We start from the raw sequence: 20,651 nt of genomic DNA, 5'->3' as shown, positions 1-20,651 counted from the left end.
CCAGACACATCCACAACTGAGCGATGTTTCTGCTTTAGCCCAGGCTGTTCATTCTTTCTGGATCTGTTTCTCTGATCTTCCCCAGGAGCATATTGGACAACTACTAACCTGGGTGGCTCATCTTCCAGTATCGTATCTTTTTGCCTTTTTATTTTATTCACGGGGTTCTCAAGGCAAAAATACTGAAGTGGTTTGCCATTCCCTTCTTCAGTGGACTACATTTTGTCAGGCCCTGATTGTAGGGTCATGCCCTTCAGCTGCTCTCCATAGCCAGATGACTTGCTGGGTGCCCTGGTTGTCCCACTGCTGGTCCTTGTTGAATGTATCTGTCATACAGAGTCTTAAAAAGGCATCTATGGAAAAAACAGTAAGGGAAAGACCAATAACTTTCTGATAAATGGGTAGGGAATTATTCCATAAAATCATCAAATACTTAAGAGGACCTAACACATATCAAGCATAGTTCTGAGAGCTCGGAAAATGGCAGAGAAAGAAACAGTTTTTGCACAAAATCTTACAGTTCAAACTGTAAGTTTTGTGAATTCAAAACTTACAGCTTGAACTCATTTCTCTAATGGCTGACTGTGTAATACAGGGCATGTTTACTGCTCCTAGTTTACCTTCTTTTGTTACCTGTGAAAGAGGGATAACAGCTATTATCCAATACCTCTCTGGGCTATTAAGCAAATGGTAATAGAGCAAGTGGAGATCTAAAATGATTGAAAATAAAAGACCAAGTGATAAATTTTTAAGGGAGGCAGGTTAATGAGCCATGGATGTGGAGCACAGCTCAATTGGTTCCAGTAGGTCATTATTAGTCCTTTCTTCAGAAGAGCTCATCTTTGGATTGCTACTTCTGGAAATGATGTGGCAATGACGGAAAATGCAGAGCAGCACCAAAGAAAAGGTTTAAGACAGCCCTATACATATGAAATGAGTTCATCAAGATTTATGTCATTACAATAAACCACTAACAGAATTTATGATGATGAGATCATTATGAAGGATTCCAAAAAATGCAGTTAACTGGCCACTATGACCTCATCTCTCACAGTCCCCTCAACTCTCAACAAATGTCTCCACCTTTAGACACGACTTTTTTTTTTTTCTTTGTAAAGAGATACATTAATTTGTGTGTAGGAAGTCTCAAGATTCTCCAACTTTTTCATCAAGGAATGAAGAACACTCAACTGCCTACTTCCTCAATAAAGGAAGTCCCAAGCTACACAAAAGTGATCATTAACTTGACTCCTTTTATTCCTTTTAAGAATTATCATGTCAAAGACTTTCTCACTAAAACTTTTAACCTGTTCTCCTTATAAGCACCAGGATGCCCTGATACCTCTCTTGTTTTGACTTAAGGCTTTGCATTTTCAGTGTATGTTTTATCCAGTTCTAGACAGCCAGCTCCTCAAGAGCAGCAACTATGTCTTACTGAGCTCTGCATCTCACATACCTTTCCCAGAGACCACCTCGTGGCACACGCTCAGTAAATGTTTTGGAATGAGTGATTGCAGTTTTCCAGGTTGAGGATGAGAATGTGTCCTGGCCAATGTACTTCTTTGTGTCCAGCACCACTTTGAAGAAGTGAAGGTCATTCTCCTGATAGGACTCAGGACATTTTTTCTCTACGGGGCCAAATAGTGACTATTTTAGGTTTGTAGGCCATCCAGTCTTTGAGGAAACTGCTGTAGTAGTACAAAAGCAGGCTCAGACAATACATAAATAAATAAGCGTAACTGTATTCCTCCCCCCTCAAAAAAATATTTCTTTATGGATACTGAAGTTTAAATTTCATGTAATTTTAATATTTTAAACAATGTTTCTCTTCTTTTGATTTTTTTAAATCATTTAAAAATTTACTATCCTTGGCTCGCTCATAGGACATGTAAAATCAGGTGGAGGGTCGTGTGATCCGGGGTCACAGTTTGTGGACTGCCACACTAGATTATGGGGTTTCTGGTGCTGGTTTTGGTGGTGGGACTTACTAACGAGATGAAGAGGTTTTTTGGAACCTTCAACTCCATTTCCTTAGCCAATTCACTAGTGTGCTTTAGTTGGTCCAGTTCCTAAGAGGGGAATTACTGTCTTATCTGCTGCTGTCTTTAAGGACACTTTAATGAATTAAGGTCATAGAATTCTTGGGCAAGATAACACCTCCTTAGGACTAGAGAGTTATGATGAAAATATTAAAATGGAAGAATAAAATATAATTCATGATTTATGGTGAATCATCTTAGATACTTCTAAGAATCAGTAACCCATATCATCATTCTCATTTATCCCGTGACATTCATTCATTTCACAAAGCAAGAATTAATGATAATATGAAATATATGCCAGACCAGACCAGATGCATGGGTCAAGTGGAATATGCATCCAGAATTCTGGTACTACTGTGAGACATGCACAGGAAACAAATGCATCTGTTTTTATACTTTAAAAATTCATATTTATATTTTTAATATATTGCTGATGTTTACTATAAAATAAATCACTTTGATAATTTTGCTGCACAAAAATATACACAGCAAAATACAGTCAGTAGTTTGATGTAAATAAATATGAATAACAATAATATTTTAAAAATCAATTAGAACCCAGCAATTTAAGGAATTTGACCCCTAGTTTTCCACATACCTGTTGGTTGAATATAAGAGAGAACCAGACTCTGTCATGTAGCTGCTGCTATTTCAGAGAGAATGAATGGAAGAAGGTTGATTTAACAAGTAAAATGTACATACTAGTTTTTATGTAAACTTACTTCTGTTCACTAATTTTAGTGGCTAAAAGCATAGATCTGGGAGTCAGTTCTGGGTTCAGATCCTTGGCTTTATCACCCATTAACTATGTGACCTCAAGCTAGTTACTTAACCTCTCTGAGCTTCAGTTTCTTCACCAAAAAGATGGAAGCATTAATGATGACTGTGGGTTCAAGAACAAATTGCAGTTCTTACACGATGATAGCAAGGATTCACTAAATAGATATTCTTACTAATAAATTTGTCATTAGAAAAAGAATAGAGGTTTTTGTTTAGCGAGTTAGCAAACTTTGTAGAGATGTAATGTAATTTCAAATATAAGGCAGTGCTGAGGTTCTGAGAGGCACTTTCCCTTGCCTGTGCTTGGAAGGTGGTAGCAGTGTGCATGTCTCTGTTTTGCTTAAACACCAAAACCATCAGAATTTGGTTTTCTTCTTGGCTGTTTTCTTGATGCACTGTGGGCAATGGGGATGTTCCCTGAAATTTCCAGTGTATTTGTGCAACTTCCCTTTACCTAATGTTTTGGAATTCCATCTTAATTGTGTTTTTCTTTTTCTTATTATCATCTGATTTCCTTTCTGGTTAGTTTTTGGGTTCCTTATAGTTTATCAGAATCTTACTTATCCAAAGCCTCTGATTTCAAATTCTTTTTCATCATGATGTTGTTGATCTACTTAAGTAAACCAGTGGATGACAGTTTCAAACCCTTGTCCCATAGACAGTATAAAGATACACAAAACTTAGGATACCTAAAGGCTGTATCAGAGGGATGTGAAGACTTGTTCATAGCCTGATATGATTTCCAGGCTACAGAGTGTGACAGAAAGAGTGTAGATTAGGAACCAGAGTGCTTGGCTTTGCTGTCCTTTCAGCCAGCCTAGACCATGGGCATCCTCGGCTCTCTCTCAATTCAGTAGTACTGGTCAATAAAATGGGAATGACTAGGATACTTATCTCACGTAGTTTAGTGTAAAAAATGTAAAAGATACAATAATTATTTAATGAACAAAATCACCATGCCTACTGCTACAGGGTTATTATAATTATTATTCACCCCATGTGTGTATGTGTCACAAGGATTCCATTTAGGGAACAAGTAATTTGTGGTGGTAAGAGTCAAGTCCCACCTCTGACACTAACCAGGTGTGTAACTGAGGACAAATCATTCATTTATTTAAGTACTAATTTCTATATCTGCAAAATAAATCAGGTACTTATCAATGTCCCTTCCTGACATAAAAGTCTGGGGTTTCATGAGTACCAGGATACAGGTATGGAAAGGCAGAACAGCCAGTCTTACAGAGAAGTACTAACTGATGCTTTAGTCAATGGGCCCATCCAGAGGGTGGGAGCCTAAAGATGGCTTTGGGAAGGGGATCCCTAAAGAGTTCGCTGGGTAACAGAGCACACCTAGGACTCACAGGAGTGTTACTCCATAGAGGGCCCCCATGTAGTTCCAAAACTGACAAGACTCTGAGCTAAACCCAGAGCAACGAGAGTGAACATTATTGACCATTGCCTTGTCTGAAGTGGTGAGGACTGACCCAGGTATCCTCCACAAAAGTAAGGAGGAAGAGAAGCAGAGAAGGTCCAGAAATGACAGCCTCTGAATGGGCTTCATGGCTCCTGTCTCCTTCTCTAATCCATCCCCCACATTGCCACCAGAGGGACCCTAAACTCAAATATATGGTCTTCCCCCTGTCCAGATTAAAAGTCTCTGATTTCTTTCAAGAAAAGCTGCTCAGTGTTACTGATCATCAGGAAATGCAAACCAAAAGTACAATGAGATATTACCTCACTTCTGTCAGGATGGCTACTATCAAAGAACAAAAGACTATAAGTATTGACAAGCACGTGGAGAAATTAGAGTCCTTGTACCTTATTGGTGGGAACGCAAAAATGGTACAGCCACTATGGAAAACAGTATGGAGTGTCCCATTTTCCACAAGGTGAAATCTAAGCTCCCTTGCTTATAGGGCCCTGTATTATAAGCAGAGTTTACTCTAACTCCTCGGTTTCTTTTTCCCAAGAGCAAGCCCCTCTGAACTTACCATCTTTTCTTCATAACTCACTCCCTTCACACATGCTGTTCCTCTGCCAAGAACATCCTCTCTGCTTGGTGAATTCTTCCGTTTCTTTTTTTGGCCTGGTTCAAATATTACCTTCATTATAAGTATTATGGCAACTACCATAAAGTTATTTTTTAAGAAGGTGTCTACATGTCTGCTTTTCTACTGGCATATGAACTTGTGGAGATGAACCTATGTTTTATTGTGCTAACAAGTGCTTTATTAATTTTTCCCAGAGCTTACTAATGGTTAACTGAAATGACCTAAGGGATGGAGGCATCTGGAGAGAACAGATAGAAGAACAGAGCTCTTGAGACTATAAACAGACAAAACCTAACAAGGGACAAATTTAGATTCAGTGAAATCATAAGCAAGGTACACTTTTCCCAATGAAATGATTTATTCAATAATTATTTGGTCAATGTCTCTTATGCACTAGGTACCAAGGATATAAGAGCAAGCGAGGCTGGCTTAGCACATCCCATCAACTGGGATGCCAGTATTCCTGGCATGTCGCTGACAAGGGGGAAGTGGCACAGCAAGAAGGAGAATAGCAAACAGGGGACAGATGACCCAAGGCTTTGCAGGTTAGGGTGAGAACTTCCCTTTTAGTATAAATGCAATACTTTCTTACAAGTGATTTGCTGTAAAAGTTTTTAATCAGGGTAATTAACCATCTGACTGACATTTAGGGGAAGTCACACTGGCTCTTCTGCAGAGAATAGAGAGTATATATAAGTGGGGATACAATTAGGAGGCTGTGCATGAGACCAGGTGAGAAATGACATTGGCCTAGCAGTCAGAATTATCCGCAGGACGGTCAAACACAGATTTCTGAGCTGCACCCCTGGAATTTCTGATTCTGTAGGTCCAGTGGTGATGGACATGGGGGCAGGGTGGAGGATTTGCCTTTCTAACAAATTTCCAGTGATGCTGATTCTGCTCTATGGAGACCCCACTCTGAAAACCCCTGACCTCTTCTATGGAATAGAGATGGTAATGAAGTTGGAACAAAGTGTACTGGTTTGGAATATAATCTGGAGATAAGATTAGAAAGACATGCTCTTGTATCAATACTGAAAATACTCAGGCAAGGAACATTCCTATGAAACTTGAATGAGATAAATACCAGGAAATACTAGGAAAAGGAATATTGATCATATGAAACTTAATTGAGGTTTAAAACAAAACAGCAAACAAAAGTAACCCCCTTCATACAATAGGCAATGGATGTATGGACATCATTTATGCCATCCTTCCCCTGCCACACATGTGAACACACACAGACAGAGATTCACAGACACGCACACACCTAGACAACTAAAAGTAAATGGTTTCCCAAAATGTTTGAAGAAATTGCATATTATAGGACCAAACCAGCTCCTAAAAGTTTAGGGTCTGTGAGTCGTTAAGATTGAGCAAGGGCAGGTAACTGTTCTTTATCATTGTTAGCCTCTGGAGTTATCAGATGAAAAAGGAGAACAGAATAGTCCTGGGGTGTGACCTAGTATAATTCCTTCCAGAATTTGAAAATAATGAGGTCACTGCAGATGCAATCAATCAGTTAAATTAAGATGAGGTCATTAGGTTGGGTTCTAATCTAATATGGTGGGTATCCTTATGAAAAGGGTAAATTTAGTCACAGATGTGCATATAGGGATGAAGGCAGAAATGGAGCTTCTATGCAAAAGATAGAAAGCAAACCACCAGGAGGTAGGGGAGAGGCATGAAGCAGATTATTCCTCACAGCTCCTAGAAGGAATCAACCCTGCCAACACCTTGATTTTATTTATTTAATTTTATTATTTTGGCTGAGCTAGGTCTTCTTTGGGCTTCCCCAGTGGCTCAGCGGTAAAAGACTTTGCCTGCAATGCAGAAAACACAGGAGAGGTGCATTCGATCCCTAGGTTGGCAATATCCCCTGGAGGAAGGGATAGCAACGTACTCCAGTATTCTTACCTGGAAAATCCCATGGACAGAGGAGCCTGGAGGGCTGCAGTCAATAAGGTGGCAAAGAGTCGGACACAACTGAAGCACTGAGCACGCATGTAAGCACACACACAGGTCTTCATAGCAGTGCATGTGCTTTTCTGTAGTTGTGGAGCATGGGCCCTAAATCAGATGCGTTCAGTAGTTGTGGCATGTGGGGTCTAGTTCCCTGACTAGGGATCAAATCTGCAGCCCCTGTATTGAAAGGCAGGTTCTTAAGCACTGAACCGCCAGGGAAGTCACCAGCACCTTGATTGCAGACTTCTAGACTTCAGAGCTATGATACAATAGGTCTCTGCTTTTAAGACTCTCATTTTGTGGTACTTAGTTATAGCAGTCCTAGCAAACCAATACAAGCCCCTTATGGTTATAGCTTCATTGCACTGTACACATAGCTCTTAACCCTTCCTTCTTTGTCTCTCAGATCTGCTTCTCTGTTGTACTCTGTAACCAGTGGGCCAACACTGATCCTTCCGTAGTATAAACCAGGTCTCCTAGGACCCTAATCAGGGCACAATGTCCTAAAAATCCCACCCAACCTTTCCAGATATGAGATTCTGACATACTTCACTCTGCCTCTTTAAGAATCTGTTCCATGTTTTATTATTCATCTTTGTGTCCTCCCAATGATCAGAGTTCCTAAAACATAGCCTGTGTGTTTGTTGAATGAATAACAAAATTAATGAGCTAGTCACTCTTTATCTCCTTCTTCCTTTGGTAAATGGGAAAACTCAAGAGCTTTTGACCTTCACGCTGCTGTCTTTTCGTTAATACAATGAGTGGTTTATTTGGGAAGCATCTGTTTTTGGATCACATTACTCGGTAAATGTGTGTTCTTAATGAAGGTGATCAGTGCAGATCAAGCTGACATCAACACTAAAGATATGGAGGATTGCTTTGGTGTGCAAATGGAAATGGTTTGGTGCCGGGAGATAATGAATACACGAGAATTAGGACTGCATTATTAAACGGAGGGGATGAAGCTTGTCACTAGTTCCCACTGCTTCTTGGAGTTATTGTTAATAGCTATTTGAGTGAGGAGACAGGAACATGTGGAGAAGAGGAAGTGAAGAAACAAATGTGTAGATAATGTCTGCTCACTGAGACATGTGGTGTTTAGAATCGATCATCCTGCAGCTTTTGCTGAGAGGCTAGTGATACTGAATTGATCTGTTTTCCCAAACTCCTCAGAGGTGCAAGCAGCTGACAACTCCACAGATTCTTCCTTGTGTCTGCCCCAGACTTTGATCTTCAATGAAACATGAAGTTCACGTGCCACATTTGGGTGCCAGATTCCAGAGAAAGAAGATCTTAGTGTATCCAGGGAGAGTTGTTCTTGGAAAAGATGGTAGAAAAATTATCATTGAAATGAAAATATTTTTGAGAGAGAGAGAGAGAGGCACTGTTAATATTTAAGCCAGGACAATAGGAATACTTTGGGTTAATTCTGGACAAAGGAGAGAGCACTACTTCCCTACTGATGGACCACCCAAAGCCCTGTGAAAATACAACCAAACTCTACCAGAGTTGATTCATTTAGCATTAAGTAAATACCCATAATCTTTAGCCATTTACTCTGCCAGGGACTGCTGTCATCTTTTCAGAACTTCCTGCACAGCAAGAAAGTTTCTCAGTGAAAAGCCAATGTAGTAATTTAGTCTATGTTGTTTTTAGGAAATGCTCCAAATTTTCAAAATTGCTTTTTTTTCAACTTTGGTAATATGCATTTATTTATTTTTTAATTGAAGTATAGCTGATTTAAAACATTTTATTAGTTTCCAGTGTACAACAAAGTGATTCAGTATTTTCATAGATTATACTCCATTTAAAGTTATTACAAAATCCTGGCTATTGTTCTGTGTTGTACAATATATCCTTGTTGCTTATTTTATTATTTTTTAAATTTTATTTAGTTCTAGCTGCACTGGGTCTTTGTTGCCACACAGGCTTTTCTCTAGTTGCTGCAAGTGGGAGCTACTCTTTAGTTGCAGTGCGTGGGCTTCTCACTGTGGTGACTTCTCTTGTTGCAGAGCACGGACTCTAGGTCTTCAGTAGTTGCAGCTCACAGCCTCTAGAGCTTGGGCTCAGTAGTTGTGGTGCTCAGGACTAGTTGTCCTACAGCATGTGGGATCTTCCTGGACCAGGGATCAAACCTGTGTCTCCTGCATTGGCAGGTGGATTCTTAACCACTGAACTACCAGGGAAGTTGTGCTTATTTATTTTATACATAGTATTTAATATCTCTTAATCCCATTTGAGAAACTAACTTGTTTGTTCTCTGTATCTGTCAACTGTTTCTGCTTTGTAATGTACATTTGCTTGTTTATTTTGAGATTCCAGTATAAGTGATAATATAAAGTATTTGTCTTTCTGCCTTCCTTTGTTGTAGATGAATTGACCTTAAGTGTATGAGTTTATTTCTGAGCTCTCTATCCTGTTCCATTGATCTATATGTCTGTTCTTGAGCCAGTACCATATTGTTTTGATGACTGTAGCTTCATAGTGTAGTCTGAAGTCAGGGAGTGGGGTTCCTCTAACTCTCTTCTTCTTTCTCAAGATTGTTTTGGCTATTTGGTATCTTTTTCATTTCCATACAAATTTTAAGATTTTTTGCTCAGATACCACTTCACCACTTTGGATCTAAGCTGCATCTGTCTTACAGACAAGATCCCAAGTGGAGCTGGAGCATTCACTTGACTCAGACTAGGGCACACACCGTGGCGGTGATTGCAGAAAACTGACCAGCCAGCCACTTATGTGGTTTTCATTTTGCCCTCTCCACTTGGCTTCAGGAGCAAGGTAGTGTGCACATGTTCCTCAAAAGTGGACAACAGGTTTCCCACAGGCCTCCTATTAGTCCCACCAGCCCTCCAACCAGCCAAGAGGGCTCATCCTCCCTGCTTTGGACCACAGACCTGGGACACCCATAGGTGGCTCGAACTCCTCACTCCTCAGGGAGGATCTCCACCTGTGTAATCTCCCTTTTCCTGAGTCCCCTCCCAGGGACACAGTCTGACCTGATTGCTTCTCTACCCTTTCTACCTGATTCTTCGTGGATCTTTCTTTCAGCTTGTTTGTACAGGGTCTCATTACCAGTTTCGTTAGTTTTCAGCGTGAATTGTTCCACATGTAGATATATTCGTGATATGTTCATGGGGGGAAGTGAGTTGCACATTCTCCTACTCTGCCATCTTGATAAAGACCCCCTGAAAATAACTTTTAATTGCTTAAACTTTGAAATTTGTTTTTTAATTTAATGTACACTTCCCCAATCACTATGAATAATTAGAAAAGATAGTACAGAGAAAGAAGACAGTAGGCCAAAAGTTAAAAGCAATAGACTACTGGTTAATGGATATCCAACATGCAGTTCCAGAGGAGTAGACTATCATAGTAGTCACATGAAGTTCATGGAAATGGTGAAGTGATGGAAAATTAGTATTTGGAATAAAATGCCTTGAGTTGAATTCCAGTTTGGCCTTCCCTAGATGTGTGATGGGGGGGAGTCATTTCACATCAAAGAACCACAATTTTTGTGGTTCTGGTTCTGTGGTTTCTGTGGACTGGGGCTAATGTATACAGAATTTTTTATGAAGATTGAATAAAACAATGCATATAAGGTATAGAATACATGTCTTGATACATAAATGCTCAATTAACAGTAACTGCTGTTATTAAATCATGCGTACTCTGTCTTTACTAGCAACCATTTATATCAGCTCTGATAATTTTAAACTAGTATTCTTATAGAATTGTTCTGGTAATTTTATGAACATTTATTACAACCCCCTTCCCAGTGTTGGTGTTTGTTCCTTTGTTTGTGAGACACTAAATGACTATAACTGAAAAATCAGGAATTCTTATAAAGTTCAGAGATGAATCAAAAATACTTATGTGAAGTGTGCCTCGTTGCCTGTGATATATCTTTTGGCCGGAACATAACAAAACTCCATGTAACCAGAACAAGTCAGAGATCCTTAGTCACTTGGCAGCTGCTCCTTGTGCTCCTTATTCAGACCTGTGCGTTCCTAGTGGGTGGTAATTCTGCATCTTCTTCAGGACCAGGTTGAACAACCATGGTACAAACACCACCAACAGCTAGAAATACTTGCTTTGGACCTTTAGGTTAGAAGAAATAGATTTTCATTGTACTTGAGCCATCACAGTCTTAAATTTCTCTTGTTGTCCCTGTTAAAACAGTTTAGTTTAACCTAACTAACACAGACTTTCTTACACTACTCTGCGGTTCAAGTTCTTTTTCTTTTTAATTTATTTACTTTAATTGGAAGCTAATTACTTTACAATGTTGTAGTGGTTTTTGCCATACATTGACATAAATCAGCCATGGGTGTACATGTGTTCCCCATCCTGAGCCCCCCTCCCACCTCCCTCCCCATCCCATCCCTCAGGGTCATCCCAGTGCACCACCCTGGGCACCCTGTCTCATGCATCGAACCTGGACTGGCGATCTGTTTCACATATGATAATATACATGTTTCAATGCTATTCTCTCAAATCATCCCACCCTTGCCTTCTCCCACAGAGTCCAAAAGACTGTTCTATACATCTGTGCCTCTTTTGCTGTCTCATATATAGGGTCATCGTTACCATCTTTCAAGTTCTGTCCTATATGACAGATATTTCCAGGAGAAAAAGTAGGGGGTGATTCATCTATATTTCATAAAGCTAATAACTAGGAAAAGGTTGTGAAAAATAATTCCAACTGTACTCTCTGAGACATAAAACACAGATGGTGATTATAATAAAGATTATAGATTTAGGATCAAGTATTCAGAGGCCAGCAGATCCACAGAACTCTTTCCAAGATTAACAAGTAGAGGGGGCAACTAGCCCTTTGCAGTTCTCTTTAGAAAGCCATGAACAAAGATAAGATATTTACAGTGAATTTTGAACATTTGAAGAAGTGAAGGCTGAGATTTTTCTGCAAATAGAAATACATAAGGGCTAAGATAGAAAGGGGCTTCCCTTGGTGGCTCAGCAGTAAAAAATCTACCTGCCAATGAAAGAGACATGAGTTCAATCCCTGGGTCAGGAAGATCCCCTGGAGAATAATATGGCAACCCATTTCGGTATTCTTGCCTGGGAATCCCATGGACAGATGAATCTGGTGGGCTACAACCCATGAGATTGCAAAAGAATTGGACAAGACTTGAGTGACTAAACAACAACAACCAACAGAAAGAGGTGACCCATGCCAGTAGAGATGCAATGACATATGGGCTATGTTTCATCAACAGAAATGGAAGAAGCATCCAAATGGAGCTAGAGCAGAGATCATTGCATAGAATACATCAGCAAAAATGCTTTTGTTGATTTCTTAACAAAAATTACTTGGATTAGAATCCCACTGTCTATTTAGGGGGTTTTGTATAGATTTTTACCTAAATGAATTACAATAAATAGTATTTTGTCTTCATTCCATAGTTTGGCACCAATAAGTTATAATCAATACTTTGCTCATTCCCATAAAGTTCCAAGTTCACTAACTTGCCTAGATATTGTTGCATGTGGATTTCGAACTGACAGTATGCTACCTATCATTATAATGTATGTCCTAGTGTCCCAAGAGGGCAAAACTAAGCATATTCTCCTGATAAAATGTTATGTTAACTGAATGTTTTTCTTTCTGGGCATCCTAAACTTTACAATGCTATTTAACTATTAATTCAGATGTGAAATTCTAATATTTCAGCATTTAGACAAATAAAATTTAGAAAATAATAGACTTGTAAGAATTTGGCCCCCAGTATCCATTATTATTGGTATTCAAGGTACACTTGAAATTCATAATCATTTCCCTGTAGCAGCAATCAAGTTATTTTGTTTGAAAAGCACCATGAATGATACAACTGGCTATAAGAAGGAAATACTTTCGTTTCCATCATTATATTATTCACCACTGAATCACAGGGGCCTAATTTGTGGGAAGGCACATTGTAGAAACACAGTAATTATTTGTTGAATAAGTGATAGAAAGAATGAATGAATGGGATAGGAAGAAAGATTCAGACTTACAGGAGTGTGGGTCTTAATTGTAGCAATCATAGTGAATCTGTCATACAAACAGCTGGACAAGGGAAAGTCAAATGTCTCCAGGGGCTAAATTCTGGGACGTAAGAACATGTCATTATAGAGACCTCATATAACCCCTGCCCAGCCTGAGGCTGCCCTGGTTAGCTGGAGCCCTCACTGCATTTTTTTATATTGTTGTTTTTTAATTAAGCAGCTAGGTTAGCTCCTGGGTTAATAATATTAATGACATTCTGAGTCTTGATTTTTTCTCAATTTTTAATCAAAAATGGAGACATGTCTTTTTAATCGTCTTAATGATTTCTAATTTTAGGAATGTTTATGAAATCAAACAGTCTGAATTTTAAGTGGAGCTGCAGATATCAAAATTGTGTATTTCTTTAACAAAATTCAGAAATACACTGGTTTCCAAAACGCCAAATGTGTATAAGATTTGCCTACCTTTGTACAATTTCCATTCATTTACCCTCACAAAAATGAGATAAATTGAATGTCTTATTCTATTAACCTTTTATAAGGAGATTCTGCTTCTTAGCTCTCAGTGGAATTTAAAGTATTGTTAACTCACAAATCAACAGTATGATTATAAAGCTTCTTGAAGGCAATCACTGGAATGCATTAAGTAACTAGCAAGATTACATGGTGTTTCTAGCCTAATGTGGCACAATTCAGATTGCAGTAATTGGTGCCCAGTGAAGAAAAGTATCGGTCAAATCAATAAACTTAGACTCTTGTACATTGATAACTGAGCCTGGCTGTTAAAAGTCATTGATTACCGAGAGAACGGCTATTAAAAGAAAGAGGCCAAGAAGCTGACTGGGATGTTTTACTCTAACAAAAAAGTAGCTCTGCTGAAGTAAATAGTTGTTGTTTCTCAGTAATAAGTCAATTTCTGCAAGAGCACATCAGTCATTTCCCAAATCAGATCCCCCTTGGCCATGCCGACCTGCTCAGCCCACGTATGTTTCTTCCAATTCCTTTTCACTGGGTTTGGTGGCAAATGACAGAATGGAGGAGGGAATATTTTGACATCTTATTGCAGTATTGTTCCAGATTTGGGGTACTGGTGCTCTTGGCATCAATTTCTAACATGTTCTGTATGGCCTGAGGTTTTACAGGCTTCCACATGACCTTCCTCCTCTGACCACTCTTACTCTGCAGCCCAAGGACTGAATGAGAAGCTTGTACCAACTACCACTTCCAGGTATTTTGGTTATACAAGCACAGATCAAAGAGATAACTACTGGGTGGTCTTAATGAACCAACTGTGATGTGAAGCTCCACCAAGACTGCATACATAATGTGGCCTCTGTATGCATCCAGTGTAATGGGGATGTTAGCATGATGCTGTGAATTTCTGGGTATCACTGTCAACTTGGATTCTGTGTCCTACAGTCCTATGGATGTTGATACATTCCCTTCTCCCTAGTTCACAGTTATCCCAAGTAAATGGCCATCAGTTCCTTTGGAGTTGAACTAGAATATTGCTGCCTTTCACACTTGCCAATTATTTCAGTGTCCTTCCTCTGGGGTGGGGGTGGGGGGGCAGTCTCTTCTTCAGCTGGGGGTTTCCTAGTGAGAAAGGATACTCAGGTTTTTAGACCAGACAGTAGATCATGGCTCTTCATTGGAGTGATTCTCATCAACTTCTTTTATTAAAAAAAAAATATTTTTGATTGTGCTGGATTTCTGTTGCTATGCAGGCTTTCTCGCAATTTGTGGCAAGCAGGGGGCTACTCTCGTGTTGTGGAGCATGGGCTCTAGGGCATGTGGGTTTCAGCAGTTGTGCCTCCCGGGCTCTAGAGTGTGGGTTCAATAGTTGTGGGGCACAGATCAGGGATCAAGCCTGTGTCTCCTGCATTGGCAAGTGGATTCTTCATCACTGAGCCACCATGGAAGCCCCCCTTCAACTTCTTGATCATCCAATCTTTATTTCTCTTCTGCTATACATTGGCCCAGCTCCCAAAACTCTAGTCCTGGGCCAGTTGTTGTAGGTTGGGCTCCCTCAGTAGCAGATTCTAAGATGCAGTTTGGATGCTTCCCTGCGAATACACTGGGTATCAGTATCTGAGAAAGGGAATGAGAGGGTCAGGAGTGGGATGAGGGAAAGGGTGAGGGGGCAATAGAGGTTCTCAGAGGACCCCACAGAATCTCACAGGGAACTCTAAAGCCAGGACTCTGTTGTCCTTCAGCTGGGCTAAGACAGCTGGGCCCTTAAGATTTCTGAAAGTCATCAGATATGAGCTATTCTGGGAAAGGAGTGTGACTTTTGCGTGTGGTGAGTCTCTGTAGCTGAAGCATTCCCTGAAGGGGCAGAAAGGTGAAGGTCATCTGCACACAACAAGCAGTAGCGAGGCTTTCATGAGAGGGGTCTGAGCAGCACACCCCATGTCCACCACAGTAACCGTTATCACATGAATCAGGACTGTTTTTGTGACCCAGTGGGAGCACTAGTAAAGGTATGATTAAAAACAGGTGTAAACCAGTACTGTCTGTCTCAGGCAGACACAGAGTCACTCTGGCTATGATAATGTCTGATGACACCCCAAGCAGACACTTGACTAATTATGGCAGCACCCTGAGTTTTGCTGATGTGGAAAAGTGTTCATTCTTCTGTTGCTCTTCGCACACCTACTTATCAACTATTGGGAGGGATTGGGTATTTGAAGGATGTTAACAGGAATACAGCATCAAGCCTCTTCTCCATGTTTGCTGATTGTAAGAAACACTATAAAAAGATTTTCTCATGACAAAACTGTGTTTTTATGTAAAGTCCTTAAAGATACATCAGTGCCATTAAAACAAATACTCCCTGGCTTATTTCTTTAAATCCTGAGCTGACAATGTAGACCTTTTTTGTATTTAAACAAAAAAAGTTTTTTACCTTGTTGTTCTTGTTCAGTTGCTAAATCGTGTCTGACTTTTTGTGACGCCCAGGGACTACAGCACACCAGGCTTCCCTGTCCTTCTCTATTTCCTGGAACTCAAACTCATGTCCATTGAGTTGGTGATGCCATCCCACCATCTCATCCTCTGTTGTTCCCTTCTCCTCCTGCCCTCAGCCTTTCCCAGCACTGGGGTCTTTTCCAGGGAGTTGGCTCTTCACATCAGGGGGCCAAAGTATTGGAACTTCAGCTTCAGAATTAGTTTTTCCAGTGAATATTCAGGGTTGACTTCCTTTAGGATTAACTGGTTTGATATCCATGCTGTACAAGAGACTCTCAAGAGTCTTCTCCAACACCACAGTCTGAAAGTATCAACTCTTTGGTGCTCAGCCTTCTTTATAGTACACCTTTCACATCCATATCTAACTACTGGAGAAGCCAATTCTTTGACTAGACAGACCTTTTTCGGCAAAGTGATGTCTCTGCTTTTTAATACACTGTCTAGGTTTGTCATAGCTTTCCTTCTAAGGAGTCAGCATCTTTTAATTTCATGGCTGCTGTCACCATCCACAGTGATTTTGGAGCCCAAGAAAATAAAATATGCCCCTGTTTCCACTTTTTCCCCATCTATTTGCCATGAAGTGATGGGACTGGATGCCATGATTTTAGGTTTTTTTTAATGTTGAGTTTTAAGCAAGCCTTTTCACTCCTCTTTTACACTCATCAAGAGGCTCTTTAGTTCCTCTTTGCTTTCTGCCCTTAGAGTGGTATCATCTGCATATCTAAGTTTGTTGATATTTCTCCTGGCAATCTTAATTCCAGCTTGTGATTAATCCAGCCCAGCACTTCAAATGAAGTACTCTGCATGTAAGTTAGATAAGCAAGGTAACTGTATACAACGTTGATATACTCCTTCCCCTAATTTGAACTAGTCTGCTGCTTCATGTCCAGTTCTGTTTCCTCCTGACCTGCACACAGCTTTCTCAAGAGGCAGGTAAGGGAGTCTGCTATTCCCATCTCTTTAAGAATTTTCCACAGTTTGTTGTGATCCACAGAGTCAAAGGTTTTAGCTTTTGGTAGTCAGTGAAGCAGAAGTAGATTTTTTTTTTTCTGAAATCCCCTTGCTTTCTTTATGATCCCATGGATGTTGATAGTTTGATCTCTGATTCCTCTTCCTTTTCTAAACCAAGCTTGTACATCTGGAAGGTCTTGGTTCACGTATTGATAGAGCCTAGCTTGAAGGATTTTGAGCATTACCTCACTAACATGTGAAATAAACATAATTCTGTGGTAGAATGAACATTCTGTGGCATTGCCGTTCTTTGGGATTGGAATGAAAAGTGACATTTTTCAGTCCTGTGGCCACTGCTGAGTTTTCCAAATTTGCTGGCATATTGAGTGCAGCAAATCACAGCATCATCTTTTAGGATTTTAAATAACTCAACTGAAATTACATCACCTTAACTAGTTTTGTTTGTAGTAATGCTTCCTAAGGCCCACTTGACTTCACACTCCAGGATGTCTGGCTCTAGGTGGGTGACCACACCATCATGGTTATCTGGGTCAATAAGACCTTGTTTATACAGTACTTCTGTATATTCTTGCCACCTCTTCTTAATCTCTTCTGCTTCTGTTAGGTCTTTATGGTTTCTGTCTTTTATTGTGGCCATCTTTGCATGAAGTGTTCTCTTTGTATGTCCAAATTTCTTGAAGAGACCTCTAGTCTTTCCAATTCTATTGCCCAAACACTTGGTGCTAATCCACAAAAAACAAGCCCTCCTTCCCAGAACCATCCCTAAGCAGCTGCTCAGAAAACTAGCTGAACTTTGGCAGGTCTCTCCTGCTAAAGTCTTGTAAAATATTTCCACCTTCTTCCCTAGATTAAAAGGCCCTTCCACAACTTCTTCTGACCAACGTTTAAAACTAAAGGCTTATGCTAATGGTTCTCTGGTTGATTTTCTTATAATAAAGGGGAGATGTTAATGAGAATTAAGGAAAAGTTGAGTACCAGGAGAAAGTTATTGCTTCTGTGACTGTCAAGATTTATAGGCGCGCTGGACTAAAAGGGCACCTATAAATCTTCATGAACAGTATGAAAAGACAAAAAGATAGGACACTGAAAGATGGTCTCCAATATGCTACTGGAGATCAGTGGAGAAATAACTCTAGAAAGAATGAAGAGATGGAGCCAAAGCAAAAACAACACCCAGCTGTGGATAGAACTGGTGATGGAAGTAAAGTCCAATGCTTTAAAGAGAAATATTGCATAGGAACCTGGAATGTTAAGTCCATGAATCAAGGCAAATTGGAAGTGGTCAAACAGGAGATGGCAAGAGTGAACGTCGACATTTTAGGAATCGGTGAACTAAAATGGACTGGATGGGTTAATTTAACCTAGATGGCCATTATATCTACTACTGTGGGCAAGAATCCCTTAGAAGAAATGGAGTAGCCATCATAGTCAACAAGAGAGTCCTAAATGCAGTATTTGGATGCAATCTCAAAAACAACAGAATGATCTCTGTTCATTTCCAAGGCAAACCATTCAATATCACAGGAATCCAAGTATATACCCCAACCAGTAATGCTGAAGTAGCTGAGGTTGAATGGTTCTATGAAGACCTACAAGACCTTTTAGAACTAACACCCAAAAAAGATGTCCTTTTCATTACAGGGGACTGGAGTGCAAAAGTAGAAAGTCAAAAAATACCTGAAATAACAGGCAAATTTGGCCTTGGAGTACAGAAAGAAGCAGGGCAAAGGCTAATAGAGTTCTGCCAAGAGAATGCACTGGTCATAGAAAATACCCTCTTCCAAACAACACAAGAAAAAACTCTACACATGAACATCACCAGATGGTCAATACTGAAATCGGATTGATTATGTTCTTTGCAGCCAAAGATGGAGAAGCTCTATACAGTCAGCAAAAACAAGACTGGGAGCAGACTGTGGCTCAGATCATGAACTGCTTATTGCCAAATTTAGACTTAAATTGAAAAAAGTAGGGAAACCACTAGACCATTCAGGAATGACTTAAATCAAATCCCTTTCGATTATACAGTGGAAGTGACAAATAGATTCAAGGGATTAGATCTGATAGAGCGCCTGAAGAATTATGGACATCGGTTCATGACATTGTACAGGAGGCAATGATCAAAACCATCCCCAAGAAAAGGAAATGCAACAAGGCAAAATGGTTGTGTGAGGAGGCCTTACAAATACCTGTGAAAAGAAGAGAAGCAAAAGGCAAAGGAGAAAAGGAAAGATATACCCATTTGAATGCAGAGTTCCAAAGAATGGCAAGGAGAGATAAGAAAGCCTTCCACATTGACCAATGCAAAGAAATAGAGGAAAACAATAGAATGGGAAAGACTAGAGATGTCTTCAAGAAAATTAGAGATACCAAGGGAACATTTCATGCAAAATCGGCTCAATAAAGGACAGAAGTGGTATGGACCTAACAGAAGCAAAAGATATTAAGAAGAAGTGGCAAGAATACACAGAAGAACTATACAAAAAAGATCTTCATGATCCAGATAACCACAATGTTGTAATCACTCACCTAGAGCCAGACATCCTGGAATGTGAAGTCAAGTGGACTTTACGAAGCATCACCATGAACAAAGCTAGTGGAAGTGATGGAATTCCAGTTGAGCTGTTTCAAATCCTAAAAGATGATGCTGTGAAAGTGCTGCACTCAATATTCCATCAAATTTGGAAAACTCATCAGTGGCCACAGGACTGGAAAAGGTTGGTTTTCATTCCAATCCCAAAGAAAGGCAATGCCAAAGAATGCACAAACTACCGCACAATTGCACTCATCTCACATGCTAGCAAAGTAATGCTCAAAATTCTACAAGCCAGGCTTCAACAGTATGTGAACCATGAACTTCCAGATGTTTAAGCTGGATTTAGAAAAGGTAGAGGAACCAGAGATCAAATTTCTAACATCCTCTGGATCATCAAAAAAGCAAGAGAGTTCCAGAAAAACATCTACTTCTGCTTTATTGACTATGCCAAAGCCTTTGACTGTGTAGATCACAACAAACTGTGGAAAATTCTTCAAGAGATGGGAATGCCAGACAACCTTACCTGCCTCCCGAGAAATCTCTGTGCAGGTCAAGAAGCAAGTTAGAACTGGACATGGAACAATAGTCTGGTTCCAAATCGGGAAAGGAGTATGTCAAGGCTATATATTGTCACCCTGCTTATTTAAATTATATGCAGAGTACATCATGCAAAATGCTGAGCTGGAAGAAGCACAAACTGGGATCAAGAGTGCCAGGAAAAATATCAATAACTTCAGATATGCACGTGACAACATCCTTATGACAGAAAGTGAAGAAGAACTAAAGAGCCTCTTGACGAAAGTGAAAGAGGAGAGTGAAAAAGTTGGCTTAAAACTCAACATTTAGGAAACTAAGATTGTGGCATCCAGTCCCATTACTTCATGGCAAGTAGATAGGGAAACAATGGAAACAGTGACAGACTTTATGTTTTGGGGCTCCAAAACCACTGCGGATGGTGACTGCAGCTTGCTTCTTGGAGGAAAAGTTATGATCAACCTAGACAGCGTATTAAAAAGCAGAGTCATTACTTTGCCAACAAAGGTCCATCTAGTCAAAGCTTTGGTTTTTCCTGTATTCATGTGTGGATATGAGATTTGGACTATAAAGAAGGCTGTGTGCCCAAGTATTGATGCTTTTGAACTGTGGTGTTGGAGAAGACTCTTGAGAGTCCCTTGGACTGCGAGGAGATCAAACCTGTCCATCCTAAAGGAAATCAGTCTTCAATGTTCATTGGAAGGACTGATGCTGAAGCTGAAACTCCAATACGTTGGCCACCTGATGTGAAGAACTGACTCATTTGAAATGACCCTGATTCTGGGATTGATT

Source organism: Giraffa tippelskirchi, chromosome 1 (assembly GCF_054371585.1).
Source record: "Giraffa tippelskirchi isolate mGirTip1 chromosome 1, T2T-mGirTip1v1.2.pri, whole genome shotgun sequence".
Taxonomy (NCBI): domain Eukaryota; kingdom Metazoa; phylum Chordata; class Mammalia; order Artiodactyla; family Giraffidae; genus Giraffa; species Giraffa tippelskirchi.
This window is presented reverse-complemented; position numbering follows the sequence as displayed.